The sequence below is a fragment of the Cucurbita pepo genome, chromosome 12 (genome assembly GCF_057944985.1).
Source record: "Cucurbita pepo subsp. pepo isolate OVF chromosome 12, ASM5794498v1, whole genome shotgun sequence".
Classification (NCBI taxonomy): Eukaryota; Viridiplantae; Streptophyta; class Magnoliopsida; order Cucurbitales; family Cucurbitaceae; genus Cucurbita; species Cucurbita pepo.
In genome coordinates, this window is record NC_141809.1 from 8,252,505 (window position 1) to 8,272,767 (window position 20,263).

General features: G+C 32.3%; 1 non-coding gene across 1 annotated transcript; it reads right to left on the reverse strand.

Moving 5' to 3' along the window:
- Positions 1 to 12,861: 12,861 nt before the first annotated feature.
- Positions 12,862 to 12,935, reverse strand: TRNAT-AGU (transfer RNA threonine (anticodon AGU)). The gene has a single exon. It is a non-coding gene; the product is annotated as a tRNA-Thr (tRNA).
- Between the last annotated feature and the right edge of the window lie 7,328 nt (positions 12,936 to 20,263).

Below are 20,263 nucleotides of genomic sequence, written 5' to 3' on the forward strand. Positions count from 1 at the left end.
ATTGTTCATTGCCATAGAACTTCAAAATAATAGACAGCCTTAATTAAAAAAGTAGACGGCCTCTATCCATTTGACTCTCATTCTTTTGAGTTTCTTTTGTTGTACTTTTCGAAATAAATAAGATGGTCGAATGTTTGAAGGAGACTTTGTGTCGTGAACAACCTAATGTTTTTAGTACCTCGACCTTATATAATAAACTGGTTCCAGTCTTATTTTTTCGTTCTAGATTTGAATTTGAAATAAGACAATGTAACTGTAACAACCATTATTAAAAAAAACTAATCCATAACTCAAGGAAAGAATCTTTAACCAACAAAAACATCTAACTCCTTTTTCGGTTTACCCTAAACAAATCAATTACCATTAGAAATCTTTTAGACAGAATCGATAAGTTAGATCGAATCTCCTAACTATATCCGTCCCATATGGCACACATCCATCATTATCGTTAAAGAAGAATTGACATTAGAGGTGACTAATCTAGCAAGTCGTGTCCTTAAATCTATCTTTTTCGTCAATCATGTAATTTTCGTTGCAACTTTTGGATATGACTTGAAAAAATTTAGGTTTCAGATTAGAAAATTAAGTGACAAGTATTAATATGTATTTTAGGAATTTACATTTAATATTGAATTATCTACCTATTTATCCCGACCAAGTTTAGTTTTAGGAAAAATGTCGATAGTCCTAGAAAAATTAAATATCAAAAGTAGCTAAATGTTCTAGGAGTTTAATGTACAGGAACTCATCAAAATTGGCCCAAATCCGTGCTAAATAAGGCCAAAAAAACAACATAAATCACAAAAGAGAGAAAATAAAAACAAAACTTGGTCTCGATCCATGATGCTATGTTTTGTGTTTTCAAGTCTTAAGATATTTGTTGTTCGTGAGTTTAGCTGGGTCGAGTTGAGATATCTTTGAGGCCTAAGTAAGTTAATTGGATCATAAATTTATTCAACTCAAACAACCCTTATTACATAATTAAATCTTTTTGATTTTTATGGTTAGAATAATATCTTAAAAAAAAAAAAAAAAAAAGGGAACTAAGCCATTTGGAAATGGCAAATGGTACCCATGCTAAGATTTGGATTCAGCAACTAGCAACTAGCAACTTATCTTGAATTGCTTATAAGAGTGAAAACTATCCACACAAACCAACACCATTTTTTGTAGCATGCTTTTTCCTTACTCACATGCCTCCTAAGATGTAATCTCATGCCTAAAATTTGGACCAGGATTTGGAATCCAAATTTGGCATCTGATGGCCCCCACAATTCCTTGCATCTTCAATGATATGGTCACATTAGTTACTTGTTTTAAATTGTTCCTAGGAGTGAAAACTATCTCTAAAAATCACGTTGCCTACTTTTGGTGGTTCAATCATAAGACTCAAAAGTTAAGCGTGTTTAGTTTCGAACAATATTATGTTTGGCTACCTCTGGAAATTGTCTTAACAAACATGTGGGTAAAGCAAAATATGCTAAAAACAACTCATGTTGATCTGTAAGAATAATTTACCTTCTTAGAAACACTTCATGAGGAGTAAATAATATGGTCATATTGCAAAAGATGTCGAAAAATGCTGGAGCCATTGGGTGTCAAATTCATACTAAAAAATTTGGTTCAAATCCTGTTCATGGGACATTACACTAATCAGTTTAAGGGGTTCTTGTTTTTTTTTTTTTTTTTTTTTTTTTTTTTCCGAGATGTAATCCTGTTCATGTCTCCTAAGATGTAATTAGTTTGGAAAAATCTCTCCAGATGTAATTTCATTCTCCAAAGAAAGGGGGAGAGATTGGTCTGTTATGACTGTGAGAATGTTTGCAAATAATATATTTACATATTTAATATTATTAGGATATAATACCTCATCTAAACTATAATATTTAATTAATTTGAACTTGATTCAAATTTCAAATATATTTTTATTTAATGTATCATAATTTAATATTTAATGGTATCATATATAATAAATATATTTTCTTTTTAAATATATTTAATATATTAAATATTAATTTTAAACCTTCAAATTAAATATATTTTCTCAATTTATTTAATATCTAATATATAAATATTAGTTTGACACTTCAAATTAAATTTATTTTCCCCTTTATATTTAATATATCTAATTATTTTAAATATCAATTTGAACACTTCAAATATTCTTTCAAATAAATTGAACCTTTAACGTTGCTATGAGCTAGCAAGAAAACCTTATGGACCTACCGATTATAAGCTCCAGTGATACAAAATTAATTAATTAAACTCTTTAATTAATCAATTTCCATTCATTAACTATAGGTGACTCTACTATAGACCTAGAGTTGCACTCTTATGTACTGTAGGACAAGTTATTTCCATTGATATAATCATTACAAGCAAGTCATCCTTCACGAGTTGTTCATAATTGTAGCTGGGTCAAAAGTCCGTTTTACCCCTGTAATTACATTTTTCAACTTAAGTACCACTGATTCTCTAATAAACAATTTGTTTATGATCCAATCATAAACCAAGTCCCTCTTGGGCCAGAGAGAGGGTGGGGCCCCATTGTTCAAGTCCCGAAATCAGTACTTAAGAGAACAACTCATCTAGTTTCCTCATCTGGAAAAGAGTGAATTTCATCTCATGATATTATGTTTCAAACTCCCTGATTGGTCAAGTCCTTAAAATTGTAGGCACATTGAATCGGCCTAAAGAGCCATTCTCACCCATGTAAATTAAAGAACAAGCCCTCACTGGCAGGAGTTCATAACTCACTCAGGATTAAGATCGACTCGCATATGATCATTGTGTGAAATATTAATCTTCTCAATTAACGGATTTATAAAGAGAGATTAAACATTTATTGGTCCAGTCTTATACAAACTCATTGTATAGGGTAGCCCCACTTACATGTCTCCATATGAACGATTTGAATCAAATCATTTGTAACCATTACAAAGTGGGTCGTATCAATAGTGTTACCAAGATAAGGCATCCAACTTTATCCATATACTATAGACTTTTTAGGTTATTACTTGAACACGATCCTCTTGTATGTCAACCAAATACGGTTCAAGATTACATTAATAACCTTGGATTTTCATACCATGGATAACAATTAAATTACAAATAAACTAATAAAAATTATTGTTAAAAACTAAATAATTAATTACGAGGCTTTAGGGCATAAATTCCAACAAATATGACATGTATTAAGTGACAACTATATGTACGTAGTCTAGAAAAACTGATATGAACCAAGAGACATCAATCATACAATATACTTCAATGAAGATATGAAGAGAAGGTTGTCAAAATTATCAAAAGATTTTTCAATTCATGCTACATTGAAGAAGAATGAAGTTTGATTGTTGTAAATTTTGGGTGGGTTGCAATTTAGAGTAATTTAGAGTTATTGTATGATTGATGTCTCTTGGTTCATATCATTCTATGCAACTCTATGTAGTTTAGGTTGCATGTAGAATCATTCAAGCTCGACATGATCAATCTTGCTTGTGGAGTGATTCGAATCTCAATCAAGTGTTCTTGTCTTGAGATATTTGATCAACAAGAATCATTAAAGCTAGACATGATCAATCTTGCTTGTGGAGTGATTCAAATCTCAAACAAAGTGTTCTTGACTTGAGATATTCGATCAACAAGGTAATCCGAATCTTACTCCCCTTGTAGTTGATTCCTTATCATATCATTTGGTATAAGAGCTTCAGGCTCAAGATCGGATATATGTTTCCTTTGCGTTTATTTTCAATTTGTTTTTATCTTTATAGTTTTTAATCGACCCAAAATAAAAAAAATCCAATCTGGGCTCTACTAAAAAAATTTGAGAGGTGAGAATGAGAGCTTCATTTGTGTAAATGAGTGCAAACAGAGTGGCCTAAAATTCCTTGAGTGTATACACGTGAGAGAGTGTTGCGAGGTCGTCTATATTTCCATATCTTTTTTTTTTTTTTTTGCAGCAAAGTTTCACAAATAGATTCGAGAACGAATCCTCTTGAAGAAGTAGAGAATGATATGAACCGAGAGACATCAATCATACAATATACTTCAATGAAGATGTGAAGAAAATGTTGTCAAAATTATCAAGCAATTCATGCCACATTGAAGAGGAATGAAGTTTGATTGTTATTTAAGACTTTTAATTTACTTTAGGTTACAATTACATAATGGTTAATTATGGCCATTAAGTATGAATGTTACAACTCTTGGAATGTCTTTAATAGTTTCATTTTGAGGCTATATAAAGCCATGTATGTTGTATTTGTAAGTAGACTTGGGAAATATAGAAAGAAGCATTTGTGCTTTTCTTTAGCCAATGGCTAAGTTTCTTTGCAATTCTATGTAGTTTAGATTGCATGTAGAATCATTCAAGCTCGACATGATCAATCTTGCTTGTGGAGTGATTCGAATCTCAAATAAGTGTTTGAGATATTTGATCAACAAGAGTCATTCAAGCTAGACATGATCGATCTTGCTTGTGGAGTGATTCGAATCTCAATCAAGTGTTCTTGCCTTAGGTTGTCAAAATTATCAAAAGATGTTTCAGTTCATGCTACATTGAAGTATATTGTATGATTGATGTCTCTTGGTTCATATCAAAAACACCTCAAGTCGACAATTCCTCTGTGACTTCTAAGCTCCCGAGAACCCTATCGCCACGATCTGTAGCTTCACGGACCTGAAAAAGAAATGTAAATAGGAATGAGTATAAATATATTCAATAAGCAACATACTTATAGGCTCTTATCGCATCCATGTCAGAGTAGGGACCCACCAGCTTACTCTATAGGCTCTAGAGTTTCACAGTCTTGGTACACACACTTGGGCAGAAGATTTAACCTTCATAGCGGTATCCGACATCTAAGGATGAGGCGCTACGACATATAACTTTGTACCAGGTGAGGAACATGGTGAGTGTCAGCCTGCTTGTCGTCGATGGAGGAGTGAACTGGCAAACCCGTCGCACAGGCCATGAGATCGCCCAAGGTTGGGGCGTGCTACTTTTTGATACAAGCCAGCTCGAAAAGTTATTGATGATGTTAATATAACACATGAGGAAGCAATTTGGATCTTAGGCACTCTTATAACATCAATTATAGTAAATAACTAGCATGTTCATAAGTATTAAAACTCAAGATGTTTGAGTACTAACCTTTTGTAGTTTAAATTCCTTTTTCCTCACGAATCGGTTTCGAACCACCACTAGTGTCTTCTCCACTATTCAACGACCTTAGAACGGGATTGTGAAATCCGGTGAGTGACTAAACTTGGGAGGGATTTAGTACATATGAAGAGAGTTTGTGAGAGTTTTTCTCATGGTTTTTGGAAGGGAGAAGTTCATGTACCTTGATCACTCTATTTATAGAGTTATGTTTGCATGTTGATGCAAATTTGAGATCACCAAATTTTGACACTCAATATTCCACTCAAATGTTTGGGATTATGTGGCAAGCATGCAAGTTTGAGTTCACCAAATTTTGACACTCAAAATAATACTCAAAATTTGTCTGTGGGTTTATTTGGCAAGCATGCAAGTTTGGTTAAACCAAATTTTGACATCCCAAAATTCCACTAACTCAAACATGGATTCTTCCATCGAGTGAAGCCAACCTTCTTATTTTCTTCATTTTAATTCAACAATTAATTTGAATAATTAATTTCAAATTAAGTAATATTAAATGATTAATTAAACCATTTAATTAATATTTAATATTAATTCAAATCCCAATCCCAATCAATTTCGACACATATTTCATTAAAATATTTAAATCTTATTTAAATATCTCAAATTCTCTCTTTTTATTTAATTCATAAATAAAACAAAAAAGGGTTAAATATATCGTATATATGTAGCGCATATTCCCTAATTTGAATTCGAACACTTCGAACCCACTCGTCACACTGTTCTGTGGTTTAGTTCGATATGAGCTAGTAGAGGGACCTAATGGACCTATAGATCATGAGCTCCAACAATCCAAGATTAACCGGTTAAATTCATTAACCTTGTTAACCAACACTCGTTAACTACTAGGACACTCCACTATAGCCTAGTAGTTGCACTCCCCTCACTAAAGATATATTTTTGTCCATTTGATATAACTATGATTAGTAAGTCGATCCTTCACAAGTTGTTCGTAACTAGAGCTGGGTCAATTAACCGTTTTACCCCTGAAGTTACTTCTTGTTTCTTATGTCCCACTGATCCTCTTATGAACAATTGGTTTGTGGTCCAACTAGTAAACCGAATCCCTCTCAGGCCAATGCGAGGGTGAGCCCCTTGTTTAATACCTAGAGTCAGTACCTAAGGGAACTACCTCTCTTCTATCCCTAAAAGTAGGTAGGAGCGAATTCCATCTTGCACCCCACGCCCCAGCCATTCACCTAGTGTTACCCCTGAAATGGGAGACCTATTGAGTCGGCGAACTCGAGTCACTCTCACCCATGCAATTCTAAGGATAATTTTGAATAAACAGGAGTTCATGGTTAGCTCAGGATTAAGATAGAGTTACCTAGGTCATTGAATGAAAAGAAAATCAGTCTCAACAGTAAACAACATTATAAAGTGAGAGTGATTTTCTTCATGGTCCAATCTTATTCAATACTCATTGCGTAGGACGCCTCCACTCACATGTCTCCGCATGTACAATTTAGTGATCACATTGTTATGTCATATACAAAAGTGGGCCGCATCCATAGTGTCCCCAAGATAAGGTACTCAGCCTTATCCCTGTACTATAGATCATTTTGACTATATACTTGAACTTGATCCACTCTTATGTTTCTACATATAGTTCAAGTAATCATACTATAGATAGAGTATTCTTAGTTTATTGGATTTAGATTAACGATAGTAAAATACATATTTATTCAATAACAATCTTTACTGAATAAACATCAATGATAACTTTATTGAAAATAGAATATGTTTTTATTTACAAACTATGAGTTTTAGGACATAAAACCCAACAACCTGCATGATCAACATCCTCCCATAGGAAGAATCTTATGTGCAGGTTAACCTCTAACTACTTGCGTGTTCAATGTTCTACCATAGGATGGACCCACCATGCAGAATAGTCAATCTACCACTGAGTATCACAATCCTAACCAATGTAACACCTTGCTTGATGGTATCGTACAAGAGTGGAAAGGTGAGTGGAAACTAGTTGAACGCCATACCAGCTACTATCGGTTTAGAAATCTTTCTTCTACATCCTGAGGTACTAAGGTGGCCTTCTAGGTCTCAAGGGTGGTTAGGCGGTCTTGGTAGGGACTCAAGTCTCCACTCTCATAATTCCTGACTCCTTGAGTCTTTCATGGTTCAGGGTTGTAGGTTCTCACCGTCTAATCATCCCTCATGATTCCACTTTACGACAACCATGTTTATGCACTCTACGTATATATCAAATTTTGTGTCATGTGCGGACCATGGAACCCTTCACAATCTTTCACGAACTTTTTCCAAATTCTGGTGCATAACATGTGCTATCCAACTAATCCATAGAGATTATATTCTTCTTGAGACCAGAAATATATCTAAACTTCTTTAATGTCCTGATTTCTTACTCGAGTTTGTTTGCAGACATCTCCATTCATTTCAATCATCAAGATTTTTGTTGTCGGCAAGATACACCTTAAAAAAAAATTCGGATTTGAAATTTTGAACCAATTTCTTACTTAGAGTAGAATGGAATAATGCGCCTAAATCCAAAATCCAAGATTCAATCGAGCTGTCCACAATAAGAATTATTGCAACACGTTACGTTTAGCATGTTTGGAGATTTTTTTCGGTTCTTTGATTTTCATCGTCCTTGTTTGTTTGGGCTCTTTCATTTACTTTTTCCCCTTTGATCAACACTAAGAGCATTGCCTTAAGAATCTCCAATTTTCCGTTTTCAAATACTTTCGCTGAGAACTAAATTTCAAATTTAATTAAACTTCAACTTATTAGATATTTGGGAACGGTTGTTCGCGACAACAACAGTATCCCACAACGGTAAAGAGGACATCAAAATCAGTTCTTTAATTTAATCTTCAAAATTAATTTCCACCGAACTCAGTTGACTTAAAATCATATTGAATTCATTATATGATCCACAACAGATCTACCTTCAAACATTTGTAGATTGAAAAATCTTCGAATCAAATACACCTTGTTCATACTCAACGGTTTTTCGTACCTATTTAATAGCGCCTTCAATAGAACTTACATTATCTTCTCCTTGATAATGTGAAACGCCACATTTTTGGACAGTGTCAACCAAATCAACCCTAAGGCTTGCCGATCCTTGAGCTTTCGCTGCTCTGTGGTTATGATATTCGGTTTCACCCCAATAGAGATTCATGGAGATCTTTCTGGTACAGAAAATCTTCCATCTACATCTTCTAGAAACCAAAATTGGATCCATTGAACTTCTCAATTCCAATCTTTGAGCTTTCCATCTTCACATATGTTATAACCAAGATCAAATTTGAGTCATACATAATTATGCGTCTGTCATGTTTTCATTATGTTTTCAGGCATCTCCGCTACGAGAGAAGCATCAAGGTCTTGCATGGCCAACAAATCAGTAACTTTGCGCCAAACACCAAAATTATTGATTCCATCAAATTTTTCTACTTCAAGATTAAAACTCAAAATTCTCGATCCACATCCTGATTTAATATCAGATGACTCTGCCATTTGTAACAAGTAATCTGGATGAAAGTAGAAAATTACAATTCTTGAAAATTGATTTTCAAGAAAATAAGCACGATTGTGAGCATGTTTTGTAGTTGATGGGGTCAAAACTTTTAGAATACCCCAAATACCACAACCAGGCTTTGATACCACTTGTACAAAAATGATACAACCTTCAAAGCTTTGATACCATTTGTTATGCGCCGAAATGCTACAACCACAAAACTATGATATCAATTGTTGTACCAATAGTGGAAGCAAGATCAAATGTACTCACAACACCAACTAATGAAATTTAAACAAAAAGACAAAGATTTATGTGGTTCAGAGACAAGAAATTTCCCTACATCCACGTATAGCCACCAATCACTAATAATCAAACTGTTTACAAGTGAATACTTTACTCTCACGCTACAAAGTCTCTTACCAAAAAGTTTCTCCAAAATGTCACTCAAAATACAATGTGACACACAATATGAATGTTATATATATACTAAATGAGGATTAATAACCAAAATAAATAAGATATTAATTAAAATGGTTAAAGATTAAATAACCAAATTAATATTTTTATTTAACCAAAACTGCTATACATGGGATGAGAGTTAATAACTAAATTAAATAAAAAAATTTATAACAATTTACAACAAGTTCATAATTTGCTTAATCCGTGGAGATGATTACCAATTTAACCTTAAGAGTTAACTTTTTTTTAGAACAACGGTAACGACCCTAATTTTCTTTTAACCTAATTAGTGATGTCACTCATGCATACATAACTTATTAAGCGTAAGCTCATCATTTCGTAATAATTCATAGATCCAAAACATCCTTATCTCTAAAACTTTCAAATAAGTGAATTTAAAAATGAATCCGCTCCAAAACAACCTACTTTCAGATAACTGAATTTAAGAATGAATGTAGACTTTCAAATAACTGAATTTAAAACAACCTTAACTCTAAAAATAAACTTTCAAATAACTGAATTTAAAAATGAATCCACTCCAAAACAACCTTATCTCCAAAAATAAACTTTCAGATAACTGAATTTAAGAATGAATTAGAGTTTCAAATAACTAAATTTAAAAATAAATCAATGTAACTTAAAACAATCGAATGGTAAACTCCTAAAAATATCCCATCTCCAACTTTTATGGGTTCTCAGCTTCCTCAACCGTACATTGGCTTACCTCCTAAAAATATCCCATCTCCACCTTCAAATAACTGAATTTAAAAATGAATCTAAATAAAGCTAAATGAATTTAAAAATGAATCTAAATAAAGCAATACTACTGTAACTTCAAACAGTCCATGGTAAACTCCTAAAAATATCCATCTCCAACTTAAATGTTGTTCTCAGCTTCAAGCTTGGTCAACCGTACATTGTTGCCATCCATTTACCTGAAAAAAATGTAGTATTTTATGAGCGGGACCTTAACTTTCCATAAACTTTTGGGCGCTTTCCTATTCTGGGTAGGGTTGGGTGGTATTTTATGAGCGGGACCTTAACTTTTCATAAACTTTTCATAGCCTTGGGCGCTTTCCTATTTTGGGTAGGGTTGGGTGTGTGGCACTCCTTCACACACGACCCATGTACGTGTACATGGACCCACCAGGCGAGCTCGTAAACATACCCCCTAGACCTGACTTGGTCGAGCACAACATGTTACACGTAGCCGAACACCACAGAACAGAAAAGGGCCTGCATGATATCATGACAAACATAAATATCGTATTTCATTCTTTCGTAACATAAAGGGGAAGAATCCCGATGCACGTGACATACATCATGAGGTCCCTTAACATATCTAACATGACATTACATAAGTAGTGCTAACATCGCATATATGTTTCTTACATTACATGGCGTCTCACATGACCCACATTACATGGCATACTACATAACACGATTGTGAGCACGTTTCATGGTTGATGGGGGTCAAAACTTTTAGAATTTCCGAAATACGACAACCACGCTTTGATACCACTTGTTGTGTGCCGAAATGCTCCACAAAACTATGATACCAATTGTTGTACCAATAGTGGAGGCAAGATCGAAAATGGCTTTAATCTTATATTATAATAAAGTTAATACAACCTTCAAAGCTCTGATACCACTTGTTGTGTGCCGAAATGCTACAACCACAAAACTATGATACCAATTGTTGTACCAATAGTAGAAGCAAGATCGAAAATGGCTTTAATCTTATATTATAATAAAGTTAATTGTAGCTTTTGTTGGGGTTCAAGTTGTTACAAGAATTCAACATATAAACAGGTACCTACGACATATAACGTTCATGTTGTAAATGGACATTTGGGGAACGATCCTCTTTTGTTGACGGAAAGAAATATTCTCTATTCTATTCAATGTATTAGCTCACAATCATGGAGAATACGTACTAAAGGGCAATAATGCTCTAAACGGGTGCTCTATCCAACTGAGCTACAAGAGCTGCTTGAAACAAAAAACATACCAATTCTTAAATCACCAAACGAATAAACACCCAAGCTAGTGTATCATAAAATACAAACCAAAAGACATATTTATATGAATGAGAAAAATAAGCCAAATACTAATTTGTCTTTATAATGTAAACCCAAATCAAATAAAATTGTATTACGAAATAGATATGTTATGAAACTCTTGAAATTCGATCTAATATTACTGTTGAAGAACAAGATGTTTAGATCTAAATTATCCAAGAAACCACAAAACGATAAGCAATCAATCCAAGAGAAAGTTTTTGAACCGATTACCTCAATGATTAAGATAAAGAGTAAAAAGAAAAAAAAAAAAAAAACTCATTTATAAACTCATGATTCGAATCGCTTCAGCACGTAAATCTAAACACAAGAAATGCAAAAGAACAAGTTCATGGGTAAAGAAGCATACTATTCAACTTTCATTCTAATATCCAAAATCTTTGTATCATACTAATAACATAAATGACTATTTATAACCTTGAAAATAAACCTTTAAAGTAATATATAGTCTATTCAAATGTTGTAAATGTGACCATAACGTCCATTAATTAATTTTAACTTAGAATTTTAATATAATATTCTAAAGTGAAAAAAATACTATAAAACATCTCTAAATTTAAACACCTACCCTACAATCTTATTATCCACCAAGAAGTTTTTGTAGCATAATTAAGACACCTTATTTGTTCATTCTCCCATTCTTCAAGAGGATTCGTCCTCGAATTCAATTGATTTCCTTGTAATGCAAACTTAAAATTATTTTCATTCCGTTGTTTTAATCTTGTCGTGGTCTTCCCTTTTATCTTTAGGTCATGCATGGATGTAAAAGTGAAATGGGAGTGCCGCTTCCTATGCAGCCCATTGGTCTTATTTTTTTCCATGAGTTAGATATTGGCACGAGTTGAAATTAATTATTCAAACTTGCTTTATAATAAGAATTTTCATTTTCGACAAGAATTCAACCGAAAAGGTAGATACACATAGATTGAGTGCTCCCCTTAGAAAGAAAATTCTTTTACTTCCAAGTTTCTGTATTTGTACCTTTGGTATACAAAATATTGTTCTCCTAAAAATCTAGAATCATTTTTCTTTTTAGTCTCTATACCCACGTCAAATATTTCTTTTTATTTTTCATTTTCTTCACTTTTTGTCTTTAATGGCCATTGAGCAACATATAATTTGTATACTGTATTTGCTGGCCTACCTAGAACCTAAAGCTCGGATACGAAATGACCGCTCTAACCAACTAAGCTACAAAAGCCACTTCGAAAAGTATTTGTACCTTTGGTATACAAAATATTGTTCTCCTAAAAAACTGTATACTGTATTTGCTGGCCTACCTAGAACCTAAAGCTCGGATACGAAATGACCGCTCTAACCAACTAAGCTACAAGAGCCACTTCGAAAAGTATTTGTACCTTTGGTATACAAAATATTGTTCTCCTAAAAAACTAGAATCATTTTTCTTTTTAGTCTCTATACCCACGTCAAATATTTCTTTTTATTTTTCATTTTCTTCACTTTTTGTCTCTAATGGCCATTGAGCAACATATAATTTGTATACTGTATTTGCTGGCCTACCTAGAACATAAAGCTCTGATACCAAATGACTTTGAAAAACTATGTATGGAAGACTAAAATAATGTGTTATCTTTCACTTAAAATAGCATTTTGGATAATCCTGACGGCAATAATGCTCTTGTTGAGAGTTGAACTCAAGACCTCCCGCTTACTAAACGGGTGCTCTAACCAACTGAGCTACAAGAGCTACTTGAAACTAAAAACATACTAATTCTTGAATTGCCAAAACGAATAAACACCCAAGCAACTAGGGAAGAGAACGGAAAAGACTACTACAATACACTGTACATAGAATTGTATCATAAAATACAAACCAAAGAGACATATTTATAGGAATGAGAAAAATAAGCAAAATACTAATTTGTCTTTATAATGTAAACCCAAATCAAATAAAATTGTATTACGAAATAGATATGTTATGAAACTCTTGGAATTCAATCTAATATTAAAATTGTATTATTTTGTTTTATATAAAATGACTCTTTAGGCTAAACTTTTAGAATTCAGTCTAACAACATTGAATTTATTTGTGCTCTTGTTGAGAGTTGAACTCAAGACCTCTCGCTTGCAAAACAAGTGCTCTAACCAACTAAGTTACGAGTGCAACTTGAAATAAATATGTATCGAAGACTAAAACGACAACCAAACAAATACTCGAACACTATATCTTAGGTTTTTGATTCCATGTTAACTTTATGAAAGGAAAAAAGAAAAACGACTAGGATATACATATACATTGTATGTAAAATTGTATTATGAAATACATACCTAAGAGACCTATTTTGTTACACTCCGAATTTTGAGGCATCGAAAGATCGAGAGTGACTCAAATACACTATGCAATGCATGAAAATGAAAGAACAACTAACAGAAAAAACAGTTACAAAAAAATTTGTGCGAGTTTAAAACTTTACAAGCAATGTGATAAACTCGGAGCAAGAATCAAAATGTATATTTAAATATGCCTAGTTCATGTAACGAGTGAACAAGATTGGGGGAACATTGAAGAGTTCGTTCCCTTCCATTGGTATAGAGCCTATTGATTTTTATATTGAATTAAAAATAGTATAGTGGGTATTTGATTTCTCATATATAAGATATATGTAATATTGTTTTGTAAAATTGATTGTTTTTGGCATTAGATTTACCGATTTGTTAAACAAATGTATACGGTTAGGTTCATTGTAAATTGAAAAGTGACAGCGGTGGCCATGACGACGTTCATCCATTTGCGGTACAATTTAGAGTTTTGAAAGCCTAATTTTACTACATTTGGAATTGTTCCAAAAAATTTTTTTAAAAAAAATCTACCTTAAGAATTATTCTAAAAGTAAAATATGTATATTTAGAATTGTTTGAATAGGAAAAGTTCTCTATTTGGAATTGTTCCAACCAGGAAATAATCCTAATTTTTTTTACATATGGAATAGTTCCATACGAGAAAGATCTCAAACCCTAATTTTATTACATATGGAATAGTTACATATCGATGTTGGGTTTTATGTCCTAAAACTCATAGTTTGTAAACAAAAACATATTCTATTTTCAATAAAGTTATTATTGTTGTTTATTCAATAAAGATTGTCATTGAATAAAGTGAACTTTACTATCATTAATCTAAATCCAATAAACTAAGAACACTCTGGCTATAGTATGATTACTTGAACTATATGTAGAGACATAAGAGTGGATCAAGTTCAAGTATATAGTCAAAATGATCTATAGTATAAGGATAAGGCTGAGTACTTTATTCTGGGGACACTATGGATGCGGCCCACTTTTGTATATGATATAAACAATGTGATCACTAAATTGTACATGTGGAGACATGTGAGTGGGGGCGTCCTATGCAAAGAGTATTGCATAAGATCGGACCATGAAGAAAACCACTCTCACTTTATAATGTCGTTTACTGTTGAGACTGATTTTCTTTTCATTCGATAACCTAGGTAACTCGGTTTTAATCCTGAGCTAACCATGAACTCCTGTTTATTCGGAATTATCCTTAGATTTGCATGGGTGAGAGTGGCTCTAGTTCGCCGACTCAATAGGCCTCCCATTTCAGGAGTAAGACTAGGTGAATGGTTGGGGACGTGGGGTGCAAGATGGAATTCACTCCTACCCACTTTTAGGGATAGAAGAGAGGTAGTTCCCTTAAGCACTGACTCTAGGTCTTGAACAAGGGGCCCCACCCTCTCATTGGCCTGAGAGGGATTCGGTTTACTGGTTGGACCACAAACCAATTGTTCATTAGAGGATCAGTGAGGCATAAAGAATAAGAAGTAACTTTAGGGGTAAAACGGTAAATTGACCCAGCTCTAGTTACGAACAACCTGTGAAGGATCGACTTACTAATCATGGTTATATCAAATGGACAAAAATATATCTATACTGAGGGGAGTGCAACTACTAGGCTATAGTGGAGTGTCCTGGTAGTTAACGAATGTTGGTTAACTAGGTTAATGAGTTTAACAGGTTAATCTTGGATCGTTGGAGCCCATGATCTATAGGTCCATTAGGTCCCTCTGCTAGCTCATATCGGACTAAACCATAGAACAGTATGACGAGTGAGTTCGAAGTGTTCGAATTCAAATTAGGGAATATGCGCTACATATATACGATATATTTAACCGCATTTTTGTTTTATTTACGAATTGAACAAAAAAGAGAGAATATGAGATATTTAAATAAGATTTAAATATCTTAATCAATTATGTGTCTGAATTGATTGGGATTGGCATTTGAATTAATATTAAATATTAATTAAATAGTTTAAATGTTACTTTAATTTGAAATTAATTATTCAAATTAATTGTTAAATTAAAATGAAGAAAGTCAAAATGTTGACTTCATTTAATGGAAAAATATATGTTAGTGGAATTTTGAGGTGTCAAAATTTGGTTTAACCAGACTTGCATGCTTGCCAAATAAACCCCACACGTTTGAGTCGAATTTTGAGTGTCAAAATTTGGTTAACTCAAATATGCATGCTTGCCACATAATCCCAAACATTTGAGTGGAATTTTGAGTGTCAAAATTTGGTGATCTCAAATTTGCATGAACATGCAAACATGACTCTTTGAATAGAGTGATCATGGTACATGGAAGATCTTCTTCTTCTGGGTGAAAAACCTTGAGAAAAAACCTCTCACAAACACTCTCTTCATATATAAAAAATCCCTCCCAAGTTTAGTCACTCACCGGATTCCACAATCCCGTTCTAAGGCCGTAGGATAGTGGAGAAGACACTAGTGGTGGTTCGAAACCGGTTCGTGAGGAAAAAGAAATTTGAACTACAAAAGGTTAGTATTCAAACTCATTAAGTTTTAATACTTATGAACATGCTAGTTATTTACTATAATTGATGTTCTAAAAGTGCCTAAGATCCAAATTGCTTCCGCATGTGTTATATTAACACCATCAATCAGAAAAATCTCGAATCCTAATTTTATTAGATTTGGAATTGGTTACCATAGGAAAGATCTTAAAATCTAGTTTTATTATATTTGGAATTGTTCCAAACATAAAAGATCTTGAAAATCAAGATATGTCTTCCATCTAAATTATTGTAATTTAATTCATTTTCAATTTCTAGGATATGCCTGACATGCCCGGTCAATTTTGATTTTTTTTTTTAAATGTAATTATGCATATATTCTATGTTTTAAATTGATTGATTAAATGCATCTGGTATGTCATTTAGTTTAAAATCCTATTATAGGTTAAGCATAATCATGCATTTTAATTGTTTTTTTAAATATAAATGTTATATTTGAAATTTTTTTATTAGGTTGTTTTCTTATAGAAATAAGATGATTTCTTAATTAGGATGTATTTTCTATATGCATTTGAGTATAATTGTTATGCTTAGAAATTAAATTAGGATATTTATTTCTTAAATTGAATGCATGATATTTACCTAATACCATAATGGTTTGTTCTAATATAATTAGAATTTGAGTAATCTATTAAATTTAATTTTAAAGAGTTTAAAATGCTAGATTTTTAAGATTATTCCCGAAGGGGATTAGTTTTCAATAGGATCCTAAAGACAGTTTAATTCATTCATTAATCTTGTAATTAATAGTTAATTAAAGAGGAATGAATTTTAAATAAAAAATTGACTCCAAGGGAACTCTGTCTAAGGAAGGTTCTGACTAGGCTGAGGTATTTAAGCTGACAGAAATGGAACACCTATACCTCGAACCGACTTGGGAGTTGAATTAGTCAAATTTTATTTAATTTCATTAAGCAAGCTCACGATGTGATTAGTTTTTTTTAATAGTTTAAAAACTTGGCAATTCACATTAAAAACTTGGCAATCCACCCAACATAAGGGTTATGAAAGGGTAGATTGGAAACTTAGATAAATGAGATTAGTCTACTTTTTCTGAGTAATAGAAAACCCTATTTCAAAATACTTAGGTGGAGAAGGACATCTGTCAATATAAAGATATTAAGGACACATGTCAGGATATCCTACCTTCTCTATTATTGATTCACACCGTGAGATTCATGCGGGACCTCGTGGCAGCTTTTGGACCATCCCCCCACGGAAGGTGTTTGCATGAGTGAATATCAAGGTGAATCTTGAGAAAGTATTTATAGTAAATGAGAGAAGGAAATGTGTCAACATATCCTATGGTCTCCATCATTGGTTCATAACGTGAGATCCATGCGGGGACTCATGGCGGCTTTTGGACTGTCCCCATGCGGAAGGTGTTTGCATGGGTCAATATCAGGGTGAACTCTTGAGAAGGATAAGATAGTAATTTTCCAATACTTGACCTACCCTACGGTGGCACTTGTTGGTATAAAATTACAAGATCTAAAATGATGGGTTACATTTACGAATAGATCATTAAGGTTGTTAATGATGTTCTTGACCGAACTAATGGTAATTAAATATTATAGGAATAAGAGTTATTCTGATATAATGTTTGGTTGAGATTGTCTCAGTTTAGTGAAGGAACACTTGACCTACCCTACGTCTGCACTTGTTCTAAATCACTAAAGTACCATAGCATTAGAAATTGTTTATAGGGTTCATTTTATAAAATTGTTTGTTCTCATGCTCAAATTGAATGGATAGTTGATTGTTTGTAATTAAATAATATTTTATATATTTCAAATATAATATTCAACATCTCCATTGTTTAATTTTCACTACTGATAAGTCATATTGAGAAAATTTTAATACTTGAAAAAATAATATTAGCACTATGATGGAAGTGTATGATTTTTTTTTTCTTTTGTCTTTATTTTGCAATGTTCTCAAGACCTATTGTCAATGTAAATCGAATTATTCGAAGAGCACATGATTGATGAATCAAAGGTGATGAGAAAGCTTTGTTCATATCTTCTAGTTGATAGGTTGGATGTCATGACTAAAAGATAAGAAAATGACAAAAACATATGAGATGTTTAAGTCCATAGAAGCTAAATTTAGATAATTATTTAAATGATCTCCAAATTAAGTATTATAAAATTTAAGAAAAATTTTATGACCAAAGCTATTGATAGGAAATAGTTCCTAGCTTATAGTGAAAGAAATTTTCCAAATTACTCTATGGAAAAAAAACTAAATGATTTACTAGATTTTTTGTGGAGACTAGATGACACCCCTTATAGCTGATATAAGATCTACTACCAAGATTTGTTTTTCATTACACTTGATATGTAATTCTTGAAAAATACTTGATGAGGTAGATGAGAATTTAGTGCAAACTTCTCTAGTTTGAATTAATTATGGAATATATGTAATCATTTAATATTTGAAGAATATATTAGTTATGGAATATATATTAGATATTTTAAATTTGAATAGTAGTATATTTTATTTTATTCACTAAATTTAGTTAGTTTATATTTGTGGTAGGTATTAGGGTTTAGGGTTTAAGGTTTAGTTGATAGTACGAGAAGGACATCTGTCAATAGTATGAGAACATTGTGTACTAAAATTAGTTGATAGAAGGTGGAATTTATTTCCAACTCTCAACGTAATACAATTTTGTAAAATTGTGATGTAAGAGGAGAAAACAATACTATATTAGATATAGTCACGTATTAAAAAAAAATTATACACTATTATTGAACTCTTGTTAGGATATGCAATCGAGATTGCATAGTGAACATGATTGCCTTCAAAATTGTCTATGAGACAATTTTTGGAATTATGGAAATGTAGTAAACTTAGTGTACAACACTTCAATAATTGTAATCAAGCATATATGCTAAGACAAATATGTTCAAAATTATGCCTAAGAACATTGTGTACTAAAATTAGTTGATAGAAGGTGGAATTTATTTCCAACTCTCAATATAATACAATTTTGTAAAATTGTGATGTAAGAGGAGAAAACAATACTATATTAGATATAGTCACGTATTAAAAAAAAATTATACACTATTATTGAACTCTTGTTACGATATGCAACCGAGATTGCATAGTGAACATGATTGCCTTCAAAATTGTCTATGAGACAATTTTTGGAATTATGGAAATGTAGTAAACTTAGTGTACAACACTTCAATAATTGTAATCAAGCATATATGCTAAGACAAATATGTTCAAAATTATGCCCAAGTGTAGGCTACTCCTAAAGATAAACAAAATAGTATTTTTGTAACGCCCCGCTAGGTTTAATATATATGTATTAGAATAAAAATAACAAAATAGAGAAGATGGTTTAATATATATATATATATATATATTAAAATAAAAATAATAAAATAAGGAAAAGAAAAAAAAAAAAAAAAAAAAAAACTGCCCACCTCTCCTTTAATCTCTCATCCCCTCCCCTAAAATACCTCTCTCATCCTGTATCAATACTTCATCAAACAAAACAGAAACGGAAAGAAAATATTGTCTAGAGGAAACAAATGCATATGATGGAGAGATGGTTAGACAATAATGACGGATAGATCAGAAGAAGGCAGATAATGGAGAGATGGTAGGCAGATAAACGAAGATAGATGTCATTTCAGGTTAGTAGTTTTACTTTTTCCTTTTATGAAGGATATTAGCAATTATTTAGATCTGGGTTAGAAATTTAGAAATTAACTGTTGGAATGATCTGAATTAGAAATTATCTATGTAGTAAGAGTCATGAGCACGAAAAAAAAGAGATAGATAAGAAAAAAGAGATGAAGATAGGGAAAAGGAAGATCTGGAAAACATATCCAAATAAAAAAAAAATGAAGTTTTGGAAAACAGGATAAAAAAAAAAAAAAAAAGAGAGAGAGGGAGAGGGGAAGATTAGGAAAACAGATCCAATAATAATAATAATAAAAACAATACATGGGAAGAGAAGAAGATAAAAACAATACATGGAAGGAGGAGAAGATTAGATTTGGAAATAGTAATACATGGAAGGAGGAGAAGATTAGATTTGGAAATAGTAAAGCCAAAAAAAAATATATATATGTGAGAACAGAATAAACTGCTGAACAGGATTGAATTAAACGATTTAGAGAATTAAACTATTTAGATATGGGAGTAGACTATTTAGAGAA